This window comes from Amblyomma mixtum, chromosome 1 (assembly GCF_055824585.1).
Source record: "Amblyomma mixtum isolate Tamu chromosome 1, ASM5582458v1, whole genome shotgun sequence".
In the NCBI taxonomy this organism is placed as follows: domain Eukaryota; kingdom Metazoa; phylum Arthropoda; class Arachnida; order Ixodida; family Ixodidae; genus Amblyomma; species Amblyomma mixtum.
This window is the reverse complement of record NC_143012.1, coordinates 135,228,323-135,238,385: the sequence shown is the minus strand read 5'-3', so window position 1 is coordinate 135,238,385 and position 10,063 is coordinate 135,228,323. Positions and strand designations below refer to the sequence as shown.

At 50.0% G+C, this 10,063-nt stretch overlaps 1 protein-coding gene across 5 annotated transcripts in view; it reads left to right on the top strand.

Moving 5' to 3' along the window:
- The first annotated feature begins 1,177 nt into the window (after positions 1 to 1,177).
- LOC149367666 (uncharacterized) overlaps positions 1,178 to 10,063 on the top strand; it is a 53,971-nt gene continuing 45,085 nt past the window's right edge. For 3 of the 5 annotated variants that reach the window (XM_089556711.1, XM_089556688.1, XM_089556681.1), the window contains exon 1: positions 5,597 to 5,619. The gene's annotated coding sequence lies outside the window, so the exon portion shown is untranslated. Of the gene's footprint in view, positions 1,538 to 2,243; positions 2,600 to 5,596; positions 5,620 to 10,063 lie in introns of those variants that run through there. The other 2 variants (XM_089556696.1, XM_089556706.1) reach the window with 2 other exon arrangements.

The window sequence follows — 10,063 nt, the reverse complement described above, 5'->3', positions numbered from 1 at the left end:
AATGAACAACTTGCATATTTAGAGTGATAAATCTATACCTTTATGCGTTGTGTCTTGTGTATAATCCCAAACTGTGATCTGGAATGCGAGGTCAAAATTTGAATGTCATTGAAATAAACTCATTTTCCTGAAATTCTCTTTTTGTGTCGTCGCCGCTTTGCAGGTCGGGCCGAGCACGAGCGTGCTCAGGGTCCTTCAGTGTCGGGCCGGGCTTCCTGTCGGTAGGTTAAGTCCCGGGCCGGGCGCGGGTTCGAAATTGCGGCCCGTGCACAGCTCTATTCAGAAACCTAATCACATTTCCTTTTGTGAAAAATAGCTATGTGCAGAGTTTAAATGGTGCAAGTATGAAGCTACAATGAAGTCAATTACCAAACACATCGAAACATCAGTTGTGATGCCTGAAAAAAGATGTACTGCAACATATAAATACTTAAGTCTCGATAAGCAGGAATACTGAAGGGGAATAAAAACAGTTTTCTTTTGTTCGGGCTCACGCACCTGCTACAAACATATTCTTTATACATAGCAATAAAACTTGAAATAACTGTTTAAGAAGCCTTTTGGTCAAAGTATAGCTAAGTATGACTGAAAGGAGTCCGCAAGAAATGCACGGAAGCAGGCATGCAGTGTGACAGCGCAGCGCGACAGGTGCGCTTTTTAATCTCGCGCGCGCACTGAAGAACATGTGTTTATGGTTTATTGGGGTTTTAACGTCGCAAAACGAGTCAGGCTATGAGGGACGCCGTAGTGAAAGGGGTTCGGAAATTTCGACCACCTGGGGTTCTTTAACGTGCACTGACATCGCACAGTACACGGGCCTCTAGAATTTAGCCTCCATCGAAATTCGACCACCCCGACCGGGATCGAACCCGCGTCTTTCGGATCAGCGGCCGAGCGCCATAGCCACTGAGCCACCGCGGCGGGTCGAAAGACATGACGGGGACACGCCGAGGAGGCAACGCTGCAGTGCACGCTGCCTCCTCGCCTCTCGCTCCTCGCGAGCAGCCCCGTCCGCTGACGAGCGGTGGCGGGGAAAAATCTAGAGAAAACATGCCTGTCCCCAACCGGACATGACGTCATTAAATATCACGTGACCTATGACGTCACGCGTACGACGTCATATTTTTTTGACCAATCAGCGTTTCCAGCCTGCCGTCCCGCAAACGCTTGTAAGCAGCAGTTCTCGTTTCCGACATCCCCAGCCGGTCTCCGTTCCCAGCGGCCCGAGAAGGAAACGGGGCGAAGCGGACATGTTGCGCCGGGGTCTGCGAGGTGCGGGGGACTGCACCTGGCCGTGGTAGCAGCAGTCCTCCCGGTGTGCCAAGACGACCACCGCGGAGCGTCACCTGCGTGCGTCGTGTCCGTCCAGCAGAGAGCGTCGTCGCGGCCGTGCCGACTTCAGTTTGAGGCGTGCCGCCTAGCTTGTGTGTGATCGTCGCCTGCGTGCGCGGCCTGATTATGCGTGATCTGTGCGGACCGTCGGAATGACTGTCGTCCCAACTCTCCTGGATCATCAGCCGGCCGTCAACACACTGAGGTGAGGCGTCCCGTGTGTGTCGCGCTTAGCTGGTAGGCATCGCGCGGTACTGCGCCATCGCCCGAGGTCAGCTGTGCGAGCCGCCTTTGTTTCGGCCCACGAAAGGACGCAGCCTTCACTGCGGGCGTTTCTCCGGGCCTCGGCTTCGGAGCGACCGGCCTGCTCTATGGCAGCAGTTCCGATAGCGAGGCTGTCTGGCAGTCTCGCGTGATTTTGTAACGCAGGAGGGCGATCGCCGGGTTTCGAGGCTCCGGGCGATGGCAAATGCGTTTTCGACCGGCTGCTCGCGTAGCCACTGGCCAGCCCTTGTGTCAGGCTAGGAACGTCGTTAGTATCCTTGTGCGCGGCATGGCTCGGGGACAACGCGAGTGACCTTCGCTGGATTGTCTGTTTATTTGTATCGCGGGAAATGTTGGCCGCCGATGTAATCCTCAATAGGGGAGGGAAAACGAAAAGTTACCGCTGTCTGCGTGCTTGTATCTCTTCGCCGTTCAGTGACGGCTGTTTGCGTCATTTCCGTCTGCTTGCGCTGTCGCGGTCATCACAGGCGTCCATTGCCTGCTGCCCTTCGCGTAGTCGTGTCGTTCGCGGCGCGTTTCGTTGACCGAGTCGTGTGGTCGCGTAGTGCATTCGGCGCGTCTGTGCTGTTTGATTTTGCTGTGCTGTGCTGTGTTTTGGGGGCTTCTGCGTACGCGCCGCCTTCCCTGCCGTCACTTCCGGTCACGCGCTCTTCTGTTGTCCTTTTGTTGGAATCGCCGCCTTGGCAGCCGTCTTGCTTGTCGATGCTGACCGCGTTGGAGAAGACTTTGTCGAGGGTTCGGAGGCCGGAGCGTGTCCCTACGCTGGTTTTCGGCTGACGCGGCTCTTCCTTTACGACGTTGCGTCACAGTGCGTGGATGACGAAGTGTGGCGCCGCGGTCTTTTTTTTTTCGGAGCGCGAGCCCCGGTGACGAAGCGCGTTGCGTATTCGATCGCGCGCCAGCCTGTCCGACTTCTTCGGCGTAGCCCATCGCGTCCCCCGCTTTGGCTGCTGTGGTAACATGGCCACCCCTGAGACAGCCGGTGAGCCTGCCTTGCGGCGAGCAAAATGCATGTATTGTCCATACAGACTGAGGCGGACAGTCTGCCGAGGCGTGAAGTTCAGTCGCTTGTGGCGGTGCCTGTTGCACCGACCCTGACAAAAAAGCCTTCCAAAACTGCCGCTCACCATGTTTTGGAAGTTCGCTTTGTTAGGTGCAGCACGCTAGCTGGCTATGCAGGCTTCGGGAAAAGATTGGGTTGGTGACTGCATGAAAGCTTGCAGCGTGTCAGAGCCGAGTCTGAAAGAAGTGTCCATCATTAAAATGTGTTTGTATTGACATAGTTTCCTGCAGTGTTGCTCGAAAACGGGGAGAAAATTGGCCTTTTTCTTTCCATTGCCCATTTGTATCGAACGTTCAGTAACTTAAGTTTGGTTTGTAGCGAAAGTAGCGCTTGCTTTTTTTTTTTACTCCTTCTGCCTGTGTGATCTGCTTGTTTGTGCCCCAATGGGAGGTCAGATGGCAGCCCAGTGCTGTTAAGCATGAGTGGGACTGCCTTTGGCGCATCATGCATGTGGAGGGATGCCTGGCAGGTTTACTTTTGCCCAGGAAATGGGCAATGCTGGTCAGTCGCTAGAAGGCAGCACATTGCATGGTTTTGGAAAGGAAAGACCGCACCTGAGCCTGCTTGCATGAAGCAGACCGGACTTTCTGGAATCTTTTTTCGCACTCTAGACCCTCTGCTGGTCTTGAGGAAAGGAAAGGTGGCTCACTGTGTCTGTGGACTGCTGAACAGCCCAGCTGCTTGCTAGGAACTGAAGCATTTAGTCTGCCTTTGGGTTTGTTTTTTTGAAAGTCTGCCAGTTATACAATTGGAGGGTGTAGACAACGAAAAAGTCTAGATTGGGAACTAGGCTGTCTTATTTGCTTTGTGGACGTGGGCCCTGTTTCCTTCGTGTATGCTATTCTCCCTTCCAACTGTGGTGGATTGGCGGGGTGGGGACCACAAGCGAATAGTTCTTTTATGGGAAAACTGCGTTGACCTCCTCCACTTTTTCAATGCAAAAACTCTAGGAATGCATCGTGCCTATGGAACTGCCACCTGAAATGGCTGCTTGTGTGGCAAGCTAGGCGATGAAGTTGGTTATGCTGGAGGCCGTATAATCGGCGAATTGAACACACAATACTCAGCCCACTGAAGAGCTGTCACATGTTGTGGACAGCTGAGGGAAATAAATATTCACTGCCAAGGGTGCTCGAGTCAGCATAAGGCATCATGGCGATGCAACACATGATCATGTGAAGGTAACCTGCAGCGGCATTCATGCTCTCTTTAAAAGGAGGAACTGGTTCCCCACTATTCTATGCTTCTTGATTTGTGCAGTGGAAGATTCTAGGCCTGTTTGCGGTCCTGCTACTGCCTCTGATCTTGGCTGCGAGACACTTGAAATCATAGGTCGGGTCACTCACTCATGATTGCACTCATATCGCCTCACTCACGTGTGTGAGTGCAGTGATTGAGCCAGTTAGTATGATATGCTCATAAGGTGGTTCAGCGCCCTCCAAGGGAAAATTGATAACTGCTAACTGCAAGCAGAGGCTATATCCCCGCTGTGTGTTTTGGCTCCATGGCTACTGTTCCACTGCAGGGGTATTCACGTGACGTCACAGGCCCCATTTTGTTGCCCAGGGTGTGCAGCTGCAGTAGTGCCGGCTGGAACGGGGGCAATAATCTCATTAGATGCGCGCGCAGCCTTTCATGCAGAACCAACTTTTTCACTGGGTGTTTTTGCTTTCGAATGATGTGCAAAACATGTGTAAACATAGACGATCCTGTTGAATTTTCGTTCGTCAGCTGAGTACGTACATTATACCTGAATTTCTTCTCCCGTGTAGTTTGTTTTGATTTCAGTAGTGAAAGGATAGGTGGAGCATCACAAGCATGAGGTCATGTGAGGAACACAAAAACTGCAACACGATCACTGCTTTGTCATTTTAATACGCTCCGTATGCTAGCTTGCTGCAGAAGTTGTTGTGGGAGTGGGTGAACGAGCAGCTGTTAGTCGTAGAAGACGCTTATTGGGCCAAAATTTACCGGCTGCGCATATCGACCGCTTGGGCGACCAGTTGACGCTGTTCTTTCCCTTTAGGAATAAGTCAGCGGAACCAGGTGTTGGTGGAAAGGAAAGGGGGGGTAGGAAACCGACTGCTGAGCAGCTGGGCAGTAGAAGAGGCAGTGTGGTAGGTTTGCATAGTGTTAAGATTGATGAACGCGGACCTGGGAGGAATTCCTAGCAGACATGATTCATCGTGAAGCAAAGACGCGGCAAGGACTGGCGACGGCGGAAGCAGTGACAATGGCGGTGGTGGCGGCGTCAAGTGGTCAAGTCTGCCCTCGGGTTGCCGGGTGGAATGATGCTGTGAAAGGTCAAGCTGTTGCTGTTTCTTGAAAGACGGCTGCGACCTCAACAGAGGTCCCGCGTTTCGGACATCACACGGGTAGTACAAGGCTGTTCATTCACGTGGTGGAACACAGTGTGCAATCCTTTCCCACGGATGCACTGAACTTGCTGTAGTGGTGAAATTGACACGACAGTGTTCGATGACTGTCTTTTCCCCTTTTCACCCACCTATCTGCAAGAGAGCATCAGCACCGCCCCTGCCGTGGGTGGTACCACCATTGTCCACAACTGCCCACCTGATTAGACATCATTCTCCGAAATTTATTCCCCAGTCAGGGATCTGGAGAATATGAGGGTTGTTTAATGGATGTTGCATTGTTACCGGGACACTCCTATCTCGACTGTAAATGTGTACAATTAACCTACATAATGGAGTTTGACTCCATCTTTCGGAGCCGGGACGTGTGGGGCTGAACGAGTTGGTGTAAGAATATATTTAGGTGTTGACACTGTGCCCGGCGGCGCGAGCAGATCTTGTTCGCTGTTTGAAGCGTTTCTCTTGAACGCATACAGATGGCGCTACACTATGGAGGCTTGCCGAGTCGCCGGCTGCGGTGGCCGTAATTCAGATGTTACAGAATTGTTTGGTGCCGCGGCCAAGGTGTGTATGTGCGCTTTTTAAGTTTGTTTGTTTAGGCTGGTTTAATGTCCCAAAGCGATGTAGGCTATGAGGGAGGCCATAGGGACGGGCTTCGGAAATTTCAACCACCTAGGGTTCTTTAACGTGCACTGACATCGCACAGTACGCGGGTCTCTTAAATTTCACCTCCATCGAAATTCGACTGCGCGGCAAGGCACAGAAGGATTGTAGCTGCTGTTGACACCGAATAATTTTTGGCGCCTTTGTGTTTTACTTGCTACAACTGCATAGGTGGGTGGAACAGCAATGAAGATGCTGCCCTGCGATCTTTCGTAGCTCGTTATTGAAATGCGTTCACTGCAAAATTTTTTTATTCATCCGCAGGAACGCTGAGAGCATAGTTAACTATGCCGACTCTTAAATATAAAAAGTCGGCAGCAATGCGCATGCTCCAGCATTTAGGCCACAGAGCCTACGCGTACATTCAGACATTGCTTGTGCAGTGTAATGTGCTGATGCTGTGAGATGATGCCCGCCGTGTAGAGAACAGGGTTAACTTCGGCCTACTGGGGTTCTTTAATGTGCAGAGAAACCTCAAGGGCGTTTCTGTGTTTCGCCTGCATCAGAAATATGGCCTCCGCAGCGAGGAATAGAACTCGCGCTGTTGTGCTGCATTGCCAAATGCCTGTACTGCTATACGAACGAGCATAGGGACCGAAAGGAAACCAAGAGTGCATTTGCGATGTTTTGATGGCTAGTGCAGTGCACTTTTAGCTGTGCGACTCGAAAATGGTTAGTAGAAGTTCCCCTGGCATTCCTCTTGTCAAGCTCATCTTTTAAGCTGACACCGATGATGCTGAGTTGTTGTCTCCCACAAGAAAAGACTGGCGTGCATGCGCAGAGGTAAAATACTTGCGTGACTCTAAACTGGGATTGGCGTATGTTTAAGAATAATTGCAGTTGGTATGGTAAAGCGACTTGTTGACCTTAATAATGTTGGGCCACAAAATTCTCCATCGAGTGTTCTAGGCTCTGGCAAATTATTCAGCTGCATATTTGTTATAAATGTTACCGGCATGACTTCCCATGTTTTGTGGCACCAAAATGTACAGCGGGTGGAAACTGACCACCGCCATTAATTGCTCCGCTGCTGTGGCGGCATGTACAGGGAATGCTGAGCACCTAGAATGTCAGGTACCCGAACCAGTGCACAAGAGGACAAACCTTGGCACCAGGAATACCAATAAAGACGGAGCTTGCACTTAAGTGAGGAGGCGCCTCCTGAGGTGGAAGAAGGGCATGTTCCTTGATCAGCTGACACGCACGACGCGCTCCAGCCGCCTGTGCACAGTTTCTTTTCAGGGCTTCGTGATGGATCAGCATCTTGCTTTTCACAGGCCGTCCCTGAGAGCAGTGCTGCTTGCCTGCAGAAGAGGCTTGCTTGAACTTGCCTGATTTGTCAGATACTTGGGACATCCGGGAAAAATACTGGGCGCAGCATTCGCCAACAGCACGAGTTTCTTGGGTGCATTTAAAAGTGCCTTTCCATTGAACTTGGCATTGTACGATTTTATATCGTATGCTCGGAAAAGTGCTTCGCACAGAGGTGGTCGCTCGGTTGCAATATCTTATCTGCTGTGTGGATTGCCTGGTGCCAAAGGTTTAGGTGAGCAGACTCAGGCGCAGCTTTAAAAAGTGACATTTGGTCCGGACAACTCTGGTAGCCCGTTCAGCTGTTGGGTACGAAGCATGATCACGTCTCGTCAGCGTCTGGACCCGGCTGGACCCCTCGGGTGTGCCACAGCAACAACCAACACATCACAGCCGCTGTGTACATAGGCCATGACGACCGTCCACGGCATCGGTTTGTGCCACCTTGTGCATTTGCGCAACGATCAGTGTGGCTGGTCCCAGACTGCGACACAGAAAGCTAGTTCTGCCAATCTTTGTTCGTGCACGGTGCCTAGCACAACGTGGAAGCCAAGAACCTAATTTCCACACCGTGTGATGCACTCCAAGGGCACGCTGGCTGTGGCCTGTACTTTAGAGGCTAAATGAAAAATTTCTGTCTGTATATGTACCTGAGCAAGATGTTTCAGTCGACGAAAGCCTGCTGCTCTTCAAAGGTAGACTCGGTTGGAAGCAATACATGCCTCTAAAATGAGCAAGGTTCGGGCTGAAATTTTTTGTCACTTGTGAATCTTCCTCTGGTTATATCTGCAACATCATATTGTACACGGGCAAAGGGACAAGGAAATGGAACCAAGGTTGTCATAACACTGATGGAGCCTTTTCTTGACATGAGATATACAGTGACAGTGGACAACTACTACAACTCTCCAGAGTTAGTAAATTCACTGATCAAGCGGAGAACAGATGTTTACTACACTGCCTGGCCCACGCGGAAGTGTATGCCTCCATTCAGGAAAAAGCCCCAGAAGGGTGAAATAGTTGCTTACCAACGTGGTAAGTGTCTTGCAATGCAATAGCAAGACGAAGACGGTGACATTTCTGAGCACTATCCATGCCGCTACAATGGAGGAAGTTGTCAACAGAAGGAACGAAGTAAAGTCGAAACCAACGATTGCATTGCACTACAACAACACCATGAGTGTGGTCAACAAATGTGATGAAAATTTATCCTACTACCCTTCCACCAGGAATGGCCGAAAGGTGTATTACAAAAAAATTTTTCGACACCTCATGGATATGGCTATTTCAGTGCTTTTATTCTATACCACAAGTGTGGTGGAAAAGGCACTCATCTTGACTTCCGTGTGAAACTTGTAGAAGAATTGCTGCAGAAAAACCTCGATGAAGAGATGACGCCAAAGTGAAGAGGAGGTCTGTGAAGCAACTTGCTGAGATTACCAGGGAGACTTTCCCTAGAAGAAGAATACCCCCCACAGGGAGGAAAGATGCACAGTGTGCTACTGGTCTGGCAAAGAAGATGCCTCACTGAAGAACGGTGTGCCGCACCGTGCTTTGAGATCTACCATACAGCGGCGGCCTACTAACTGTGCTTTAGGACATGGGGAAAGGTATCCATTATTCATGAGGTGTTTTTGGACCACTCAGATTATTTTTTCTCTGTATTCAATATTGCACAATGTAACGAGCCCTGCAAGACAGCGCAGTCCTGCAGTGAAGCCGAATTCCCCCAATTTTTTTATGCCATCTATGAAATGAAAACACACTACTGAATTCAAAGAAACACGCCGTTTTATTCAGAAAAAAAAGCTTTATGCACTGAGCGAAAAAAAAAAAAATTCCAGTAATTTTGGTGCAATTTTTGTTTATTTTCGTGGTAGAGAAAGGGTTAAAGTGGGTAAGCTGGGAGTCGCGGTGTAGAGTGAGGAGGGGATGGAAAGGGCCCGTGGCAAAGAGCTTAGCAGTGGAGCTGGTGACAGGGAGGTTGCAAGCTGCTTTGCAGAGGCCCACAAGGGCAGTCGCAAGAGTGAGTCTGAGTGCAGGAAATGTAAGGCACAAGGTAGATCATCTCACCGTTCTCAATGCTCCTGGGTCCCCTGCTTGAGCGGGCATGGTCTTACAGCGCCCCTCGACACCCGACCTCACTTCCTCTCAGGGCCCCCTTTCCTCTCACTGGCAGGTCACAGCTGAAGCCGTTTTGGGTGACTGCTCTCTCATCCACATTACTATCTCTCTTTCCCTCGTCCTTCGATGCCATCCTGTCACTCGCACTAACTGGCACGTCTTCCATACTAATCTCTCTTCCGATTCCTTTGAATCCTACGATGACTGGACGTTGCACATCTCATCAGTGCTTTCCATCAGTAGCCATAGTGTTTGCTCTCATCACCCGATCCCAGACTCGGACCCTCACTTTCTCCATTTATGGTTTCTCCGTGAACAGCTCCAATGCTTCTTCCACCCCCAACCCCAAAATTCCCAACTATCCTCCCGGATCACTGCTTTGTGGGCTGAGAGTTCATTTCATTTTTTCTTTTATTTCATTTTTCTTCTTCTTAAGGGCCCAAGGGTATTTACATAAGGGGGAGGCGAATTTAACATGATGTATATTTCTTGAACATGGAAAAAGGTGAAGAGAAAGATATAAAATACAACGAAGGCTAGCAAAAAGAAAAGCAAGAAAAAAAGATACAGTAAAAAATGCCGAAATACATCTAAGTGAAATGACAGCAAACAAGCAGGCGCAAGAGAAACAAAAATTACACTAAGGCACAGAAGTGCAACTAAACGAAGTAACAAAAGAATACAAAGGGGACAGTCTATTCAGGATGGCTGAAGTTTTAGCTTATTACGGAATTGATTTCTATCTGTGCATTCGGCTATGTTTTCGGGTAAGGAATTCCACAAGACTGTTGCATGAGGGAAAAATGAGGCTACTCATTGCTAGGGTGCGGGTGGAAATTCGTGCTAGACACTGGCTGTGGCTTAAACGGGAAGATGTTCTTAGTGGTGTTGTTAGAGCTCATGCCTGGAC